The 20,306-nt window shown below is 42.0% G+C and overlaps 1 protein-coding gene across 2 annotated transcripts in view; it reads right to left on the bottom strand.

Moving 5' to 3' along the window:
- The window catches only part of sema6a (sema domain, transmembrane domain (TM), and cytoplasmic domain, (semaphorin) 6A), a 122,077-nt gene extending 102,131 nt beyond the window's left edge, over positions 1-19,946 (bottom strand). For both annotated transcript variants that reach the window (XM_059336338.1, XM_059336339.1), the window contains exon 1: positions 19,607-19,946. The gene's annotated coding sequence lies outside the window, so the exon portion shown is untranslated. The remainder of the gene's footprint in view (positions 1-19,606) is intronic.
- Positions 19,947-20,306: the final 360 nt, after the last annotated feature.

Raw genomic sequence — 20,306 nt, 5'->3', positions numbered from 1 at the left:
TTCAGCGGACCCCTCCCCCACTGCTTATTGGTGCTAGATTCTCTTTTTAGGGGAAAGAAAGGGTTTTTGAAAGCCATCTGATGATATTAATCTTAATATCAGAATTTTTTTTTTTTAAAAAGGCACATTTCTCCCTGTTAGGGTAAACGATTTAATGAGTCAAAATGATCCATTACATCTTGACTCAGACTCAAGAGGATTTTATCCAAATGACTTTCAACTTTACTAACATACAAACATCCCTTAAATCTCCTTATCGCTTTGAAAATCAGTTAGATTCCATTGACCTTTTTATATAAGAGATGAACGGTGCAACGCTGCATGCACACACTCTAACACATATTCTCCAGGATCTAACGTGCCATTTTCTTCTCTCACCTCTTCTAGGCTGACCAAGAACACGAGAGAAGAGAGGAGTTGAATGTGGGATATTTGTGGAACAGTTTTCTGCAGCAATCTTTTCTCCTCCCCCCAAGTGTCACTGAGCTGAGGCCAGACAAGCCAGAACAGGTGAGGCTTTTAAAATGACCTCATTCCTGGTAAAACAAACATGAAAGTTAAAGGAAATAACCCACTGTGGGGTATTATTGTGACATTTTCAATAAGGGCATGTATCCAAGTACTGTACTCCAGTACGATTTTGTATTTCCGATTTAGTATTTCCTTTTTTATCCAACTTTACACTTCAACTCAATACATCTATACAATAAATAATAAGTTTTATTATTTTCTTTTTAAATGAGGAGACTTCATTCCTCAAATGAATAGATGAAACAAACATAAATTCCATATTTGCTTCATCATTTGAGGTTTGACTGGTGCTCTTTTAATTATATCATCTTCTTCTGCAGTGGTTTAATGGCACCCGACTGGACAATGTGCACCACCCACTTTTTATCTCAATCCACTTATCGCCTAATATCCACATAAATGTAGCACAGATTTCCTAGAGATTCGGTTAAAATTGCAACTAAATGGATGGATACCTGACTATAGTGCCAGATCTCTCCCAAAACATATGAAGTCATCAGCAATTTCACAGTCTATTTTCCATAGAAACAGCTTCAGATCCTGAGTAAAGGGTTATCCAATACAGAAAATGTGCACAGTCACTCTTCAGTTAAATGATCCACTCCAAAAAGTTGTTATATTAAAAAACAGCCACGCACTCCCCTCTGAACAGCAGCAATACAGTAAAAGTGAAACAGAAAAATACCTGCTCTCAAAGAGAGGCACATGTGCTCTTTGTTCATCATCATCATCAGCAGTAGTGCTCGGCCAGGCTATTTAATGCTCGGCTGGAGAGTCAGGCAGCATTTTATCTTTGTTTCACTTCACATACCTGAGGAATAGTTTCTATTCCCAAACACTGCACAGGCCAAAGATCTCACGGTTTATAATTTATGAACTAAAAATGCAAGGTGTACCAAGTGTAGCACACGCTAAGCAGAAACGTCTTTCAAGAGGTTCGGGGTGTTGTGGTGTGAGGCTGGTGGTGTCACTTAAAGCATCTTCAACTGATTTTTCTTTCACACTGATATTTTGTTTCCTCACAGTATAGCTGGTATGCCATCTGAAGGTGAAAGCTGCAGGGTAGAGATGCTTTGTGGGTTCTCACTGAAAAGGAGGAGGGGTGCGGGGTGCAGGAGGGCTGTGAGGCAATAGATCAATGACTCCGTGTTCCCACTGAGAGATATAGGAAGTACAGGGCGAGCAGCAGCCGGCGCCTTAAAATAGCTCCACCGATTGCAGCTCAGCTTTAACCCAAATAATGGGGAGGCCGACCAAGGTCTGTGGAGGTCTCTACATTTTTGATTAGCTTGTGACCTCGGGGTAAAGTGGAGACAGAAGAGAGATTTCATACAGAGGAGATGAGGAAAATGGGACAAGACTGACTATCTGACTTGTTCTGTCTCTGTCTGCAACCTTGCAATTGTTTTTTTTTTTGTTTTTTTAAAGTTGTGCTTTGCTGAACATTTGAGTAAAATATCAGGCTGTAAGGTAAGTAAGTGTGTGTGTGTGTGTGTGTGTGTGTGTGTGTGTGTGTGTGTGTGTGTGTGTGTGAGCTTCTGTGTCATCATCCATCACATCTGTGAGATTAGACCTACGTAATGGCTTCAGGGGAATGTCAGACAGTCAAAAACCCACCCACCTACACACACACACACACACACACACGCACAATATCTCTGTCCACTTAGCGTTTTTTTGTTCTTCTTTTCTTTAGGAAAAGAAACAGCTTGACATTGAAATGAAAGCTTAGGCAAATAAAGTATTATCAAAGCCTCCTCTTCCGAAGGGACTGGTGCAGCCGAGACTGAGTACACATTAAGATAAGATTAAACTTTAATGATCTCAGTGGGTACAACAGTCTCAGTAACCACTCTTCCATCACAAAACTGTGAGCCGTTGTTCAGCTAAATTCAGCTGAGTCACCAGGTTGAATGATTATGAGAGATAAGAGATGGCCATGTCAATCTGTTGGTTGGTCCACCACTGGTTCCAGACTGAAATGATCTAAATGGCCATGGCATTTTAACACAGCACTTTAATGTTTATGTTTAAGTTTGACATTAGCTACAAAAGTAGCCCTTGCTTTTTCCCCATCTGATTGATTGGAACAGCCGTAAATTGTATAAATCATAGACATTTGTGTTGCTGCTTGCTGCAGTTTCCCGCCTTCCATCTGGAAAGTGTGCTGATTTATGAGGTCAAATGCAAAGACAATTTTAGCAAATGTTAACATGCTAATAGACTAAACTAAAACAGGGACCCTGCTGAACATCAACATGCTAGCATTGTCAATGCAATGATTTTAGAATGCTGACATTAGCATTTAGCTCAAAGCGCCTCTGTGCCTAAATACAGCAAATATCTGTTTGCATGAAGAGAGGCTTCTCATAAGGAGACAGACAAATTCTCTAAGTATGGGTCCATGATCCTGTGTAGGTGGAGATATCTCTGTTTTGCAGAAACCTTTTAAAAACTGTTTCCCTGCTGAGCCACAACGCCTTTGTGACTGCTATCTTAATGTAGCCTAATGAGAAAAGACAAGACTCAGCTTTTCCCTGACCCAGAAAATAAAACAGCGGATCAGCATGCAATAAATAGAAAAACCATAAATGGAAGCATAAATAAAAATGAAGTAAATAATTAGAAAGATGATGATTCTGGACAAGTTGGCTCATTAGCAGAAGAGACTTCAGAGGAATCCATCTCATTGTGCTGCGCGCTCACCAATAAGAATTTTTCCTGTCGACTGAACAGATAAACAGATTCCAGCGGAGAGTTGCTTCTGCCATAATGAAGCATCCTCTCTTTCTTTCTTTCGTTCTGTCTATCTCAATTTCTCCTTTCGGTTTTTGCCCCCCATTGCTCTATCCGTTTCTCCAGCTCCCTCCCTCTTCCTCTGCCTCTTTCTGTACTAACCCTCCTCCTCCTCCTTCCCCCCGCCTTCGCTCGCCTTTCTCAGGGTCAATTAAGCTACAGTAACTAAACAGCAGTGCAGCCTGTCACATTCCATCCAGTCCCCCTCAATGAGTGACTACAACTTTCACTAAAACAAACGGGCTTTGAAGGAACCCGCTTCAGCAGCTATTACCATATGAACAACTCACTTCCTACCGCACAATGAACTACCTTGACAGACCTTCTCTGGCCTCAGGCTGTCCTTCGTGGAACTCTGTTATTAATGGGGTATAAAGAAGGGTCTGTGTGCAGGTTGTCTGCCCCGTTTCGCCTCTGCTGCTCTGGCCCGGTCCGCCTGGCTCTGCTCTCCCAGTGTTGCAATATTTACTTCATAGGGGGTCGACAGAGCAGCAAAGACGCTCGCTCACGCACACCTAAGTACACACAAGCTCACAGCGGGGTGGGCATAAGCACAGAGAAAATACATGAAACAAAAACTTTTGATGTACACACACTCGCACACATGTTCACACAAAAACATGCACACACTTTCAACTACAAGGGCACCATACTGTGCACTTGAGAGGCCAACCTCCACCAAAGGCAGATCTATTTCTTTTTTCTCCTCATCCGCCTCCTCCTCCACAGAAACACTTCAAATCTTACAGTATGTCAACAACTGAAATCTTTAAGAAGGAGGGGAACAGTTGCTTTCGCTCCTTTTTTTCTATTTCAAAGTTGTTGCAGACATTTTCATGTAAATAGATGTTTGTTTTGCTCCGGTTGCTGATCAGCACAACAGAATTCTGATTAAGCTGCATGCGCTCTGGTCATGAAAGCTTCTCCGTTTGCTTTTCTAAAGACTCACTGGAAGTCGGACTTTTTCTCAGAAACGTCCTCTTATGCACAGGAGTTGATGTGGTTCTGACAATAGCAATAGAAAATAGGGAAAAAAAGAGCTGGGTAATTAGCTTGTGCAAGAAGAGACAAGACTGATTTACATTTTCATTCAAAGCACAGCAATAACTACTTTTCCCAACACTGTCACTAAATGTCAAAATATCTGCGTGTGCACAAGGGCAAACTGTAAATGTGAGTAATATTTCCGGTGGTGACAAATCTGATATTCACACCCCGTAGGCAGGTAGATCAGCTTTTCTCGCGACCTGATACTTTCCTCTTCTTCTCTATACCTTAAAGGCGGAGAAAAAGAGTCATTCAAAAGTATCGACTGAAAGAGAGAAGGGGGGAAATATCATGTGAGTTTGTTTGTCTTATCTATACATATAATCTGTTTAGGGGGAGGAAGTTTCGTTCAATGGCTCTTTGTGATCCACCACGATAGCTCACATCCTCAGCCTGCAGGGTGGGTGGGCAGAAACACAATCAGATACGTAGGTTCGATTGAGCGCTCAACTCAGCACTCAAAGGAATCATGTTCTTCTCTTTTTGAACATGAAAAAATCACATTCATAGTATGTTTCAATACAGCAAACAAAGTGCAATCAGATCCACCTGCACTCACTGTGACATGTCTTTTCATCACGTTACAAAAAGTTGAAATGTTATATTCACCGCGCTGCCAAAATCTGTAATTGAGGAAATTGTCATGCTGTTAGAAACCATGACTCAGTGTTCTTAGTTTGGCCGCGCTTTGATGTTCAAATTCCCGAACATATTGTAATTGAAAGAAATTGGAAACAACAGATGGTGTGACAAAGTGTTATATTATACAGCCGTATTGTGTCATACCTTGTTTTAGTGTTCCCAGCTGAGTTGTAGGGAGCAGTGTAGCCAAAACCTTCAGCCAAAACAGTCTTATGTTTATGTTGAGTGTGTGAGGTTTACTATTTTCTATTAACTGAGCCATTGGATTAATCATATTTTGGATACCACCACTGCACTAGGCCTGAGCAATATGCTTCGAATTCTACTTCATGGTATGATGATTAAAAAAATGTGCATTCCATACTATGAATGCAAAAAATGGTATTTAATCAAATTGCCAATTATTTTCTCTATCGATCAAGGTATCATTTTGTCTCTTGAAAAGTGGCCACTATAATATCACATACTCCAAGGTGACTTATCTAAACTGCTTGGTTTATTTGACCACCAGTCTAAAAATATATTCAGTAGGCTTGTGCCAAATGGCAATCAGATTTCAATGATTAAGGGTTTGATCGATGCTGATATTAAGGTGATTTTAACTGTCTATGGGTCTCTTCTGATCGCCTATCTGTGATCTTGAGTAACCAGGATTGGACAATATAAAAATGTAAATGATTGACCTACACTAATATTCAGTTTACTATCATAAATGACAAAGAAATACAAAATAACTGAAAAGTTAGAACCAGTTTTGCATTTTTATTTATCAATTATAAAAATACTTCTCAACTTTCTGTTGATTATCTAATTGATTCATCTACTAAAAGTTTTAGTTTGCTCCAGGCATCCTGGCTGACCTCCTGTCAACATTTAATTGTGTTCTCCTGCACGCATCTGACGCCAACAAAACAAAGAAAACCTGAGTCAGAGAATCAGGCTTCTCATGGATCAGATCTTCATCTGACCATGAAGTCATCTGACTCCCAGCACATGTCCGACCCATTGACACCTGATACACAGAACCCAGCCCAAAACCCTGATAGTGGACACCAGAGAGGGACACACATACTCAACCCAGCCCATAGCAGAGCATGTCTTCACCCCGAGGCAGTGTGCGGGGCTGAATGTATGTGTGACATTGAGAGGCTATATCTATGATATACAATTGCTTGCGTGCACATGCCTGCATGCCCGAGTGTGTGTGTGTGTGTGTGTGTGTGTGTGTGTGTATATGCATGTGTGTGTGTGTGTGTGTGTGTGTGTGTGTGTGTGCAGGGCATCTAGAATTTCCAGCTTACTGTCATAAAAGCTTGTCTAAAGCGTGTTATCTCTCGCACATATTTGTTCATCAAACTCCACCATAAAACCCTCTCAGAGGTAGATAGAGTTCCATCATCCGCCAGGTAATAAAATACACTATTTGTCCTCTTATACAAATGGCTGCAATACAGGTGTGCTCCTTTCTGTGTCCATTTGAGAGATAGCTATCAGTTAAAAGGGTAACCAAAGCCTCTTCACTTTGTCAGGTCTCCCCCTCTTCTCTGCGCCCCATTACATCCCACTGTGAATAATATCTCCTTTTAGCTTTGTTTACTTGAGGCATATGGCAGGCCTACTGTAGTCAGCAAGCTGTTCCTATGACTAACCTTCCTGCAATGGATTTATCGCACTCTTATGACCACCACCACATGATGATGACATTGGAGCACATTTGAGCCATGAGCTGAACTCATGATAAGAGCGGTTTGCTCTAAAACAGGAAGGCAGTGGTCATTCGTGAGAAGGAGAAAGGAAACAAGTGCCGTGCAAAAACAGTATTAATGCTTCTATTGATTACAATCTCGCCATCAGCTCCTACACTGCCTTAGATGTAACACAATGCATCCCAGAGAATGAATAACTATTGCTAATGGCTATAAAAAGCTCCTGAGAATCAGCTACCGTTCTAGCCACTAAAATCGATACCTCCCCCAACCACAATCTTTATTTAATCTCAATATAGTGGCACAAAGAATTAAGGATGAAAAGCAGATGAGAAATTGCTCAGTCAGAACAGAATAGGAGACTTTGCTCCTTTTGTATTATACTAAATTGACTGAAGCACTGCCATTACATCCTAGTACCTATTCAAAAACCTCTTTCATACATAGTTCTCAGTAAATTACTGGAATAACCTTTCAGGCACCGCTAGTGATATTCAGCAACATTTCTGTCTTGCACCCTTTTCCATGCAAGTTTGCAAGACAATTTTCATGAATTGGGGGGGAAGAGAGTACATGGTACGTTTTAATAATTAAAAACGTTAAATAAATGGACATAACTTCTGGAAGTAAGGTAGTTATCTAGGTGATGTGTTTGTTTGACCTTTCCAGTACCCTGCCCTCCCACCCAAAGTGGACTTTGTTGTTCTTTATTCTCCATACTCTCACTTCTAGCTATGCTTTTACTCTCTTTAACAGCACTTTTGCCCTGGTGGTGCTGCTTACTACAAACATATGGGAAGTTTTAAGCTGCTATACAAACAACACATGCAGTCTTTATGGGGGGAAGACAGTCTTGTCGTTAATCAGATGGAAGTAACCCATTATGTGCTTGTCCCTACAATGTTATGACTTCCATTCACAACACAGCTGTATAGGCACTCACCCTGAAATTTTATTTGAGGTGGGAAAGATTGCAGGTGCAGATTTTCCTGAATACCGATCCCTCCTCCCATTCACACATGACCCCATGCAGTAAATATTCCTGGACATTTCAGGGATAGACTGCATTTGTGTAAAAAGCGCTGAAGTTCACGCTACAACAGCATGTAAACTGCCTCAGACTGATTCATCCATGCTAAAAAATCCACTCTGTTGCTATCCAGTAAGGTGCTTTAGATAAAAATAGCGCAACTTTTCCTCAGCTGTGTCAGACTGACTGCAATCATTCGCAGGGGATTCCAAATAACAATCAATTAATTAAATGCATCTCCCCCGTGCTCACCCTTTCCATTCAGTTGTTGCTGTAGTCACAACCCAGGCAGTATTTACTATAGTAATTAGCCCAGTGTTACAAGCATGGAAATCACCGTGATGAAGGAATAACTATCTGACTGCCTCCAGGGTGGGACAGGCAATGAGCGCACTCAAATAGAAAGTCACGCCTTATTATGCAAGTGGTGGAGGTAAGGAATACAGCCTCCCAAGGTAATTGAGGCCATGTAGGCTGCCTCATACAGACAATCACCCTGAACAGTAAAGTGGAAATGAATATCGCTGAAACCCCGCAGTTTCCTGTCTCTCATAATCAGCATATCTCACGGCTCAGAATGAAATATCAACTATTCAAATATTAAAAAGTGGGGAATAATGAGCGGGTTACACTATGGGTGAGTGAATTGTTTCTATGAAATTTGAATAACATGCTTGTACGTGGTGCTGAAATGGCTCTCACATTACTAGCAAATAAGCTTCTTTTTTGAACCTACAAACACCACATATATTGTACAATAGTCAATATGTGCTGCTAGAAGCACATAAAACCATGGTAGCTGTAAAAAGGTGGAATCCCAGCTAGTACTAAATTCTATCATGGGATGTATTTCAAACTTGTCATTTAATTGCTCAGCTGTCACAGGTTTATTGGCGGTAGGTCTTGCTTTATTGAGTTCATATGTTTATGTTTGCTTGTGCATGCCTGTGTGTGCATGTGGGGGCAGGCAAGTGGATGAAGGAACTGTGCAGACTTGAGTTATATGTCATTACTTGTGTATGGAAGTTAGCTAATGATTTGTAACCGCATTCTCATTCTTCAGTGTTGTAATGACAGCAAATATCTTTGTCTGAGTAGCCTGTGCTATCTGCGACTGTTAATTTACCAACGTCTGGGTCAGCCAGAGTTAGACAGCCTGAGTAACACAAGAGCACACACACATACAGACAAAGACACTTGCAAACCCACACTAAGTCCTTCACCTGTTAATGTGTGATACAAATGACTGCTGCAGTGGCGCCAGTGTGAACACACCACTATGTCCCATCTTATCAGCTGGCTGCATGAAAACCTGTTTGTTCTAGATAGAGTCTGCAACAATCAACCAGTCAGCTTGAGGGAATTCAGCTGGCCCTGGATGACTGCACCTCACAGGACCGAACAGAGACACAAATCCGCCACACAGGGGGAAGGATGAAGATGAAAGTCAGGTACAGACTGAATGACAACAATAGGCCTACACCGCAGGATCAACTCAGCGCTCCAAACTCCCAATCTTATCTAGGTCAGAGCTGCACCTCCAAAGACTCATACCACCTCCTTTCTGTGCTGTCTGATTTCTTTGTTGTCATGTGAGGTGATGTAACATACTGTAATTTTGCAGTGTAAACTCAACATGGAGACCAGATAGTGGAGCCATGTGATGAAAACAAGACAAAAGCAATATGACTCTCTCTAATAACCGAGTCACTGAGGAGGAACAAAAAAAATACAAAACTGACAGATTGTGGTTTTGTAACTCCCAATGTAATTAACCCTTAAATACGTTATTGGTGATTTTTTTCTAAGGTAAAAATTGCCAAAATGCTCCATTGCAGTCATTCCTCAAGCTAGATGCTCCGGCTGGCAAGAACACATGCCGAACAATAAAAGCAGACTGGGCTTTATTAGGACAAAATAAACGGAGAGTCTCAGACAGAGGGCGAATTGAGGTGCAGCAGTCATGGGTAGTATGAGAAAAACTAACAAGTTTTGGGGGTTTTTAACATTAAAGCATGTAAACATGTTCGAGTAGAAACCCAAAATACTAGTTTGGAGCTTAAATGACCACACTAGGTCCCCTTTAAACAGCTGACAGTCTTATAAGGATATACATTATTAAAAATACTTTTTTTAAAAACACTTGATGTGTTGAAAAAAATATGAAATTTGTTATGCAAAGTTGTAAAAAGAGCCATTCCTCATTAGTAAAACCCTGCCACGCCATGTAAATGATTAACAGATAGTGGGTCTAGATAGCCTCACCTGCAGTCCTGTGTTGCTATCTAGTTACCAGGCTAGCATTACTAGACTAGCTAGCATTACTAGATCTCATGCACTCAGTGTTTCCTCAAATGTACTGTGACACAAGCACGCAGAGGGATAAGAAAGATTGGGAGGAGGAGAGAAACTGAGGAGTAGATGACTAATGAATTGGCCGTCTTGGGTTTTTCCTACCTGCCGAACAGCTGAGAGCAGCCTTTCAAAGCCTTTATACAAACAGGATTCGAACACACGCCGACTAATAATCACTTCCAAAAACAGGAATAATTCTCTTTGATGACGTCTGACCAGTTTTGACTCATCAAACTCTCTTCAGAGGAGCTGGGCGCATCGCCATGCCTGCTTACTCAGACTGCAAACCCAATTAAATAATCAAGGGTTCAATTGCTGTATAATACCACAATCAATAAACGGAGGATTTGTTGGTTATTTGGATGAAATTAAACAGATCCCACAAGAAACAAACACAGAGAACTTATCAGTGGAACAGATGAGACGGTCCCAGATTAGTTGAGGATGGAAGTAGATCAAAAGACACAGCGTTTCAGTATGCAGCTGCCGCACTGCCCAATCAAACCAAACTACTCAAAGACCAAAATAGGCCTCATTGCTGAATTCTCAGTCTCCACACACACCAATTTATGCACCAAGAGTGCATACATACACAAATAAGACACTAGCTAAAAAACGTGCACATAGCCTCACAAACCTTCACAAACCTAGAAGCAATCACCTCCTGAATAATCCAGTCAGCACACAAATCAAAACCTTAACAGGTTCAGAAAAGCAAAGAGGCTTTTTAACAAATAACGCAAAAAGGCCCCCAATAGACTGTGATGAATGAATCAAGCCAAGCATGCTGTGAACATTATCAGAGTGGGGGATGAATGAATACATTATCATGCAAGGCACAACTTCTCTTTTCCTGCTTCACAGCTTGTCTGTCTTCCTGCCTATCAACCTGCTTGCCTGATTACCTGCCCACATACAGAGCGCCTTTTGTCCAGATTAAAGGGGCATGGATGGGGGCGAGGTGAAATATTATTTCTTTTCACAAGAATTCATTTTGAAAAAGAGATGTGTTGAGTTGCTTTGCTCTGTGTGCCTAAAAACCTCACCGCCTGCCTCCCTCGCTAACCGTCCAGCCTCTTTCTATTACTCTCTCCGACAGGCTGCCTTCCTCTCTACCTGTCTACTTTAATATCCCAGTTACCTCTTTGAGTCTGAGCCACTCACACTGACCCCGGAGTATCTGCTTCTCCTGACTCCATCACTGTCTGTCTGGCTTTTCAGACTGTCTCTTTCCCAAAATGTCTCCTTAATTAAAGTAAAGTAAAGTAAAGTAAAGTAAAGTAAAGTAAAGTAAAGTAAAGTAAAGTAAAGTAATTAGGATTGAGGCATTTTTAAGAATCATAGGCCTACTGGTATAAAGAGAAAACTTGTTGAATATCCCATACTGAATGCATCTATATCACACCTTGGTAACTAAAGCATGATTAAAGGAATAGTTTGACATTTTTGGATAAATCCCCTTATTTTATTTCTTCCCTAAAGGGTTAATGAGAGGATTGATACCACTCTCTTGTCTGTATGGTAGATTTGAAACTACAGCTAGCGGACGGTTAACTTAGCAAAAAGACTGGTGGAAGTCTGGTTTTGTGCAAATGTAACAAAATCTGCCTAACAGCACTCCAGAGACTCACTTTATACTGTGTTTGTTTAACCTGTATAAAAAGTGGTGTTTAAATGACACCTTGGTCTTTTATGAGGTGTGTTGTAAAGAACACAGTAACTTCCTGAAGTCTCCAGGAAGTTGCTCCTGCCAGTCAAAAAACCCTTTGGCACTTACCCCCTGTAAAACCACTACATGTTGTTTTTATACATCAGGATTGTATGGGTTACACATGGGTTTTTTATTCCCTACCTTTAGGCAGAACGAGGCAAGCTGTTTTTCTCTATTTCCAGGTTTATTGTGAAGCTAAGCTAGCTAGCCTACCACATGCTATGACTTCATATACTGAAGAGACATGATTGTGGTCGCAATCGTTTTATCTAACTCTTATCTAAAGCAAATATGTGTTACTTCCCAAAATATAGATCTTGGTTGGTTGATGTTGGTCCTTTAATATTTTTATGTTTATGTTTAAAAAACTCACAAGACCCCCACCACATACACACAGTTTTTTTGGCTCGCCTGCTCTATGTAAGAAGGTGCGAGGCGTTGAGAGAGCTTTCACATCTTCATAAAACCAAAACCACAATTTCCTGGTTTTTGCATGTCCAATCATTCACCTTGACATCTTCTGTGTCTTCTATGTTGTATCAGGATGTAACAGCCAGTAATTACAATCCGGGCAGCAATTGCATTTCCTTTACAAGGGATTCGGCAAAGCAAATTAAAAATATTTAAATGTTGTTCATTGGAGATAGGGTTGCCCGCCTACCTGTCTGCCTGCCTGCAAGTCTCCATTTGCCTATCAGGCTCCTTTCCTCCCAATGTCGGCTCACACTGCTGTCACACCATGCATTTAATCAGTTGCGCGGCCCTGGCTATACCAAGCCGTCTCCCTGTGCTGACTGTATGTGTGTGTGTGTGTGTGTGTGATGTGAGTGGGCCTTTGTGAGGCCTCCACTCAGCAGAGTGATGATAAGTACTCCCAGCCCAGCGCTCCGCATGAGCTGATGGACAGACAGGCCAAGAACACTGGGGGCCTTGTGGTTGGGGCGCGTGTGTGCGTGTGCATGTATTGTGGTGAAAGGGGTATGGTGGCTGGACTGGAGTGTGTGTGTGTGTGTGTGTGTGTGTGTGTGTGGTGTTTCTTTTTTTTTTACCAGCCGAGCCACCAGGCCATGCCACATGGCTGCAATTTGTTCATTAGCTATGTAATAAATGTACACACACACACAGAGGTAATATTGTTCCGAGTTCTGCCTGATTGGATTCTGAAATAGAGGACCCTCGGGGGAATCACTTGTAGTCTGCCAGCCACTGTGACCAGGAGATTTCTTAACAAGGTTTGAGGCAAACTCTGTAGAAACCCACATAGTCTGTATTTTCCTATTTGCTGTAAGGAACACTGCAAATATAAACTGAGATAACATTGGGTTGTGTAAAGTTTAAGATATTAGTGACTAATATCCACAACTTGGTCTAAATTGTTGTGATTGCTCTCATATGGCTGAATGCTAGAGTCTCTCCTTATTACGTTTCTATGTTTATGTGTTGGAATAACTACAGGTCATTGTAAAGACTTACCAGTCACCTGGAAATAATTAATATTCACCCGGGGCCAATTACAAGCAATCTATCATCATCATCATTGTGTCAGATGAGCTAGGGATGGTTGTTACAAATTACCTGCTGTCTAGGATATCAGTCGATGTTTGTTTGAGCTGAGCTCATCCTGCCAGGTTTTAGGGCCGGCTGATAAATGTCTGCATCACAAAATAGAAAGCAATATTAGATTATGTGAAAGTTTATCCCAGCTGACAGATAATTTGAACAGAAATGTTGCAGTGGAGGAAATCCAGAAACATGGATAATAAACTAAAGCTGTCTAGCCTTGTTTGGCCCGCGCATGGAAACCAGCAGTGGGTCTGTGGAAGAAGAAGCTGCTTGTTCCACATTCAGCGAGGCTTATAGCCTCTGGGAGAGTATGACTGCTGCTCTGCCATGAGCATACAGATCACCTTACACACTGGCTTTCCTCTGCTTTGATGACTGATGCATACACACACACACACAAAAGCATGTCCACACACACTGCCATGCATGCCTGCTTCCACAGATACTCAGGAGCATTAGCACTGCAGATTTGCACACACACACACACACACACACACACACACACACACCTTTACCTGATCCCCCCACTTGGATTAATTCACCTGCTGCACCTGAGAATGCGACCACTATGATGTCACCTGCAATCCCATCACTTCAAAGGCACAAAAGCACCCCGGTGCCATCAGCACAGAAAGCAAACGCACCCTATCACTTCCTCCTTTGTCCTTCTGTCCCATAATGGTAATTCCCCTGCAGAAAGTCCATACACGGTGAAGGGAGAATTACACAGTGTACTCTACAATCAGGTACTCTTGGGTTTCTGCCCATTGGCACTCACTGTGCACCACTGCAACAATGACAAGCTTTCTTTATTCCTCTGACATGAAAGAAACTGCCCCAGTGCGTGAATCTTTGTGCACTTACATGTGTCTCTCTTTTATGTGTGTACTGGTGAGTTTACGTGTAATTGTGTGCATGCATTTGAGAGAAAGGAGGTTGTGTGTCCTGAGAATCCCATGATTACAGTGCTGCCGGTTGCTTGCTCTCCGAAAGCTCCCATTGGAAATGCTCACAAGCAGGGTATGATGTGATGAGACAAGGCGATAATACAACCACCACATTAGTGCATGGTTAGCCATTAAGAGACCCAAATGAGATTATGAGGTCATATGGGAGGTACAAAGCCTACAGCCAAAACAAGAAGCCTTTCTCTGAAAGTAACAGCGCGGGTTCAGTATTCCTTCTGCACGGAGAGGCGAGAGAAAGAAAACAGGACAGGAAAAGAGAGACAGACAGGCAGATAAATACAGAGAGACAGAGATTGAGAGACAAGGCTTGATAGCAAGAGGTGTTCCCGGCCTTGGAAATTTCCATACTGGTTTATTTCCGTAGCAATCCATCATTGAATAACACATGAATTCAGCATGATTTGCCATCAACACATCCAACTGAGCATGAAACAGGAAGCCTTGGCCCATCTTCCATCTCAGCTCAGTGGATGGCTTTCCATTGTAAAGCAAGGTGAAATAACAGCCGTTCAATGTACTGTAACACACTGGAGATGCACCAGCCCCACGAGCGTGCTATTCACAAGATGATGCCTACTGTGAAAATATTCTTCTGCTCTCTTTAGGAAGGAGAGCGCACAGAGAGAGTTTATATATATTTATGTGTGTGTGTGTGTGTGTGTGAGAGAGAGAGAGACACTGAAAAGATGCACGCACAGAAGGAGATAGAGGGTTCACCGCTGAGATAAAAATGGAATCCATTTTGGTTCTTGAAGCACACTCATCCACGGTGTGAGGACCTGCTCGGTGCGTTAGCCTGCCATTGTGCTTTCAATCACTTCCCCTCTTTCCTCCTCTGCTCTATTTCAATTGTTCTGCCTTCACTACACGCTTTTTATCATTTCCTCCTTTCCTCCGTACCTCTCTCCTTTCCTTTCCTCCTCCTCTTCCTCTCACTTCTCCTCTCTCCAGGCAGCCAGGCACCCCAACACTGTCTCAGGTCCTGAAACTATGGCAACGGAATGAGAGAGCAAGCGCTCTCTATGATTAATAGATGAGAGATGCAGTGCCAATCGCTGGGGCCTGGGGAGGAGGGACAGATGCACTCGAACAACGGCGCGCAAACATGCACATATAGTCACGGTGAGTACACGAAACGAGTACACACACTGAAACCCCCCCACCATTAGCCACCCTCAGCGCTTTGTATAATACACACACAGAAACAGGAAAAGGGTCTGACACATGAGTTATCAGCAGAGTTAAAAGAGCAAAAGAAGAAGAGGCAGAGTTTACCTGATGTTTAACATCCCCATGACACACATTTCCTTATTGGCTTCCAACAAGCAAACTAACCACAGAAATAACCACAGCCTCAGCAGCGGATGCGGCCCTAATGAGTCTTAACAGACTGTGGCTCTCTCCGTGACTCACAGCTGGCTGCTCTCACCTGTAAAAGCACAACAGCAGGATGGGAACTAGGACATCATATTTTAATGCTGTGTACCACGATGTACATCATCTGATCCGTAGTACAAGACTTGGCTCTTTTCAAGGCCAGTAATTCATCCATCTCCCAGGCAATCACACAAAGCCCCGCTGCTTTTGGATTATCCCTGCAAATGCATTTCCTCTCCATTCCATTTGAGTAATGACAGACAGGCGAACAACCCTCAGCTGTGACAAAGGTATTACCGCTTGTTAATGTGTACTTAAAACATAACATTTTCCATGAAGAGGATGTTAAAAGCTGATTTTAAATGTTGCTTTCATTTGGCACGCACTTGGTCAAGTTTGGCTGCTCAACAATCTTCTCTGAGATGGGCTGGCTATCACTTTCTAATTCACTTAATTTCTAACAACAAAGCTTTGCCAAGGACCCAACAGCCAAAACACCAACAGACACTCCGCCAATTCTACCATTGACTTGCGGCGCCCGGCCCAAATAAGCCTTTCGCCCGGTCCTTCATGCCTCTGGCTTTCTTGGCATCGACAACACACTCAATCAATTATGCTAATGTAACGAGTATGAAGAGTGTTTAACACATGGACGGTTAATTCAATGGATGCACTGTAGAGTTATTTATAGTGAGCTGGAAGGGTTAAGTGAGGAGGAAAGCAGCCAGTTAGAACAACACAATGAAACTTAGGAAGTGGAACACCATGCATCCATGCATGTGTGTGAAAGACAGAGAGAACATGAAACAACACGCTGAAGCAAGTGATCAGCAAATGATTACTTTTTCAATGAGCCATGCTGTGGTTAGAGCACACTGGACCATGCTGCATGGTGAGATATATAATAGGTCTCTATAGGACACTGAATACCATTTATCATCTGCTATAAACAGGGGGCAGTGTGTTCCAACTTAACTCGAAAGGATGGCAAGTGCTGCTGGCTGAATTACACAAACAAAGCAGATACATGGACACTTTAACTTAATTTATTTTTTGCCATCTCCTCTGATCCTGTATGATATAATTACTTATTTTCTTAGATAAAATGAAAGGTTTTTATTAAGTAATGACTTCAGTTTGGGGAGGTCAGGGAAATCATGACCAAAAAAAGAAAGATATGAGGCAGCAGACGGTTAAAAACATTTCTATAGAGAGAGATAGTTGTGTAATTTGTTATAGCATGTCAGAATGTCTTCCTGTTTCTTTTTTCACCTTCTGAATCACAACAGACTCCCACTGCACCTAAAAAGAGAGCCAACTTGAGCGCAGCTAATATCAGCAAAATGGACCATGTAACATCTGTGATGGACAGCTCCATTAAAATACAAGCTTCTTTGATTATGCTGACCTAAAACAAAATGTGCTAAAACACATACGCACTCATGATTATCTCTTGTTTTTGTGTTTTTTTTGTTATGTTCAACGACTGGAGCAGATTCATCATTTAAAGCAGTGTAATTGTAGCAGCTGCGATTTTGAAACGTTTTCACATTAATTGTTTAAAAAAAAAACCCCACCAGCCCACACACCAAGGTCGTGCATCAATAAAACATGGCTTTTATAAAATATGCATAAATACACACACTATTGAATGCTGGGTATTGACACTGTCTGAATGAGGACCAATGGTTAACAGCAGCTGACTGCTCTCATTGTTTATAATAGAAGGCCAATTCATTTGAACAGCAGCAAAGCCACATATCAATTATTTAAATCTACTATATTCAGGCTGCATCTGTCTGTCCTTAACTGGCAAAGGTAAATACTAACTCTCCCTCTCTTTCTCTCCTTCCCTCACACACATACAGTGTGACAAATCCACATCAGTCACACACAATGCCATCCCCATTGCCATTGTTAGGGGATCGGCGGATCAAATGCTCCACGGAGCATTGCTCCAAATACAAGCAACAACTCTGGTCGCTCTGCTCTCTCCAGGAGGAGATGCAGGCAGGCTGCTGTGACAAAGGTAATCATGCACCACAACATGTCAATGCATAATGTGTTAACAGCAGGATTAGCACTCTTGGTTTGTGGTGCTGTAGCCTTTATGAAACAGTGTAGTGGGATTTTACAGCCCGTGCAACATCTCAGAAAATGCCTCCAGGACATGTGAATGCCTTGAGGCTGATGTTGTAGGACGAGTAAAAGCTAAAACACCCTGCTAGTTCACATTCAAGAGCTATGTGTATTAACTAGCAATGTATCTACATACTGGCTGCAAAATATAAGGTCACAAATTAAAAAACACGCTACACACAGGAGCACAAAATATTTCCAGTGATTTCAGGAAAAACAGATGAGAAACAACACCCTTTCCACTCAGAGCTGGCATGAAATCCTTCTATCTTCCCCCCACCTTTTTTTGTAAAGCCTGATACCAGAATCATGTTTCCAAAACACTATGAGCTAAAAAAAAAAAAAAAAAAAAAAATCAGCTGAGAAGAAGTGCATTTTGCTGTGGGCATTCAGTATTCCTTAAATTCACACATTTCTACCATCACTCTTGCACACTTGATAATCTATAACCTACATTTAGAGTTGCTGAATCCTTTTTCCCAGTGCCTCTGGGGGGGGGGGCTCTCATACTGGTAGAGGAGAGGAGAGGAGAGGAGAGGAGAGGAGAGGAGAGGAGAGGAGAGGAGAGGGAAACCACTGGGAGTGACTGGGTGTTGGCAGTCAGTCTGCTGCTGGATGTGGTTTGAGAGGCCTCTATCTCCTCTCCCAGCTTGTTAAAGGAATAATGTGCAGCAGCACTTCATTTAATGGCAAATCCACTTCTGAGACCGGTGCAATTTTGTCTCCTGGTCAGAATTACAAACATTTGATTGATCTTTTTGGACCAGAGTAATAGGGACCACTCCGCCTTCTGATGACTTGAAATCCCTGAACACACCCTAAACCAGCATGTATGTGAGTGAAACACAGAGAGAAAAAGTCTCAGCCTGCAGGGTAACTCACTAAAGAACAATAAAAAAAATCTGCACGTGAAATAACTGATTACTTCCCATCAAATCTCTGTGATTCATATGAGTTTTATAAAAAGGAGGAAAACAGAAAGAAAGATTGCAAACTCCGGCTGCATCATTAGTCTACATGTAAATTACTGCTGTAATTCTGAATTTGCAATCATGTGAAAATCCCGTCATGCATTGTAATAATGGAGCAAGCACTTCAGCCTTTAAGCGTTTTCATAACAATCAGGCATGAATTTGTTATTAGGCTCATATAAATACTGCAATTTCTCATTTTTATTTTCAATCTAAAAACTGGTGGCTGTAGTTTTATTACATCTTTAGGGAGTCAACGAAGAGGGGAAAAAAACAGTTAGACGGAGGACCAAGTGGACAACAGTGGGTTCGAATCCTGCAAGTTCCCACAAGCACATTTATTAATTATTTTCCTTACATGAACCCGCTACCCGGAATGATACTGACACTGTTATGCGTTTGGACTCAATGTGATCCGCAATAGGTGCTCTGAGGCTGACACTTCTTTATTCCATATGGCTAAACAGCATAAGAGGGATTACGCACGAAATTGTGGTCTGTTTGTATCGGCAGAATGTGTTTTTTCTTGTAAGAAAGCATCGCAGCTCTCGTTTAAATTGAAAAAAGACACTTTCTGAATTTTATAACTTTAAGGAGGCGATATAAATACGCGAAATCAGCCTCAAGTTAACAGAGTAACCCTGCGAAGCGTGTGCACTTGTCGCCCGACAGCCTGGCTGTACAGAAAACAAGCCTCCGGGGCTGGAGAGAAACACTGGTACATGCTATATAAGCGCACCTAAAGTTTGAAATAAACAAAGAAATCTTACCTTCAGCTCATGAATGGATATGCCTCGGAGTGGTTTCACAGCTCTGTATGTTAGTAATCCATGAGGTATGGCTCTCAAAAGCAGTTCAGACGGTGCTCGCTTCAGAATAACAATACGAGCGCTACTTTTCTCATGCGCTTCTTTTTGTTACATACCGCGCTCAAATCACACCTCTTCAAATCGGAATATCCATCGGAAATCCACACTAGAGAAAACGATGTATTTGGCTTTTAAACTCCCCTCAGGTAAACTGAACGAACCGGGTGTCCCAGAACTAGCTACGGCGCTGAATGCAGTCCCTTCCACAAAAGCCGACGGTCATCCTATTTGGAGATGAAGCTTCTTACCAGACTGGAGCGGAGCGCAGCGATCCCAGCTGTCACCCACCCGCTACACACACACTCTCTCTCACACATACATAGGGAGGAGCTACGTCCCTGGAACGGGAGGTATTGTGTCAATGGGTGCCAGTTATGGACAACTGTATTTCTATTTTTACGCAGAGGCATTTCATAAGAATGCGCCTTTGGAGAAGGAGAAAGCCTGAGCACTATTAATAGTTTCGACACGGAATGAAAGGGGAAAAAAGAGCTTAGTTTGAATTTCAAATAAGATTAACTGGCGTTTTGTAGTCATGCGGGCTGGTCTGCTGGCTCTCTGTCATGCAAACTGTCAGGGGTGATTTTAAAGACACAATAAA

This window comes from Centropristis striata, chromosome 7, assembly GCF_030273125.1.
Source record: "Centropristis striata isolate RG_2023a ecotype Rhode Island chromosome 7, C.striata_1.0, whole genome shotgun sequence".
NCBI lineage: Eukaryota > Metazoa > Chordata > Actinopteri > Perciformes > Serranidae > Centropristis > Centropristis striata.
Note: the sequence above shows the minus strand (reverse complement) of the source record. Positions and strands in the feature narration are given on the sequence as shown.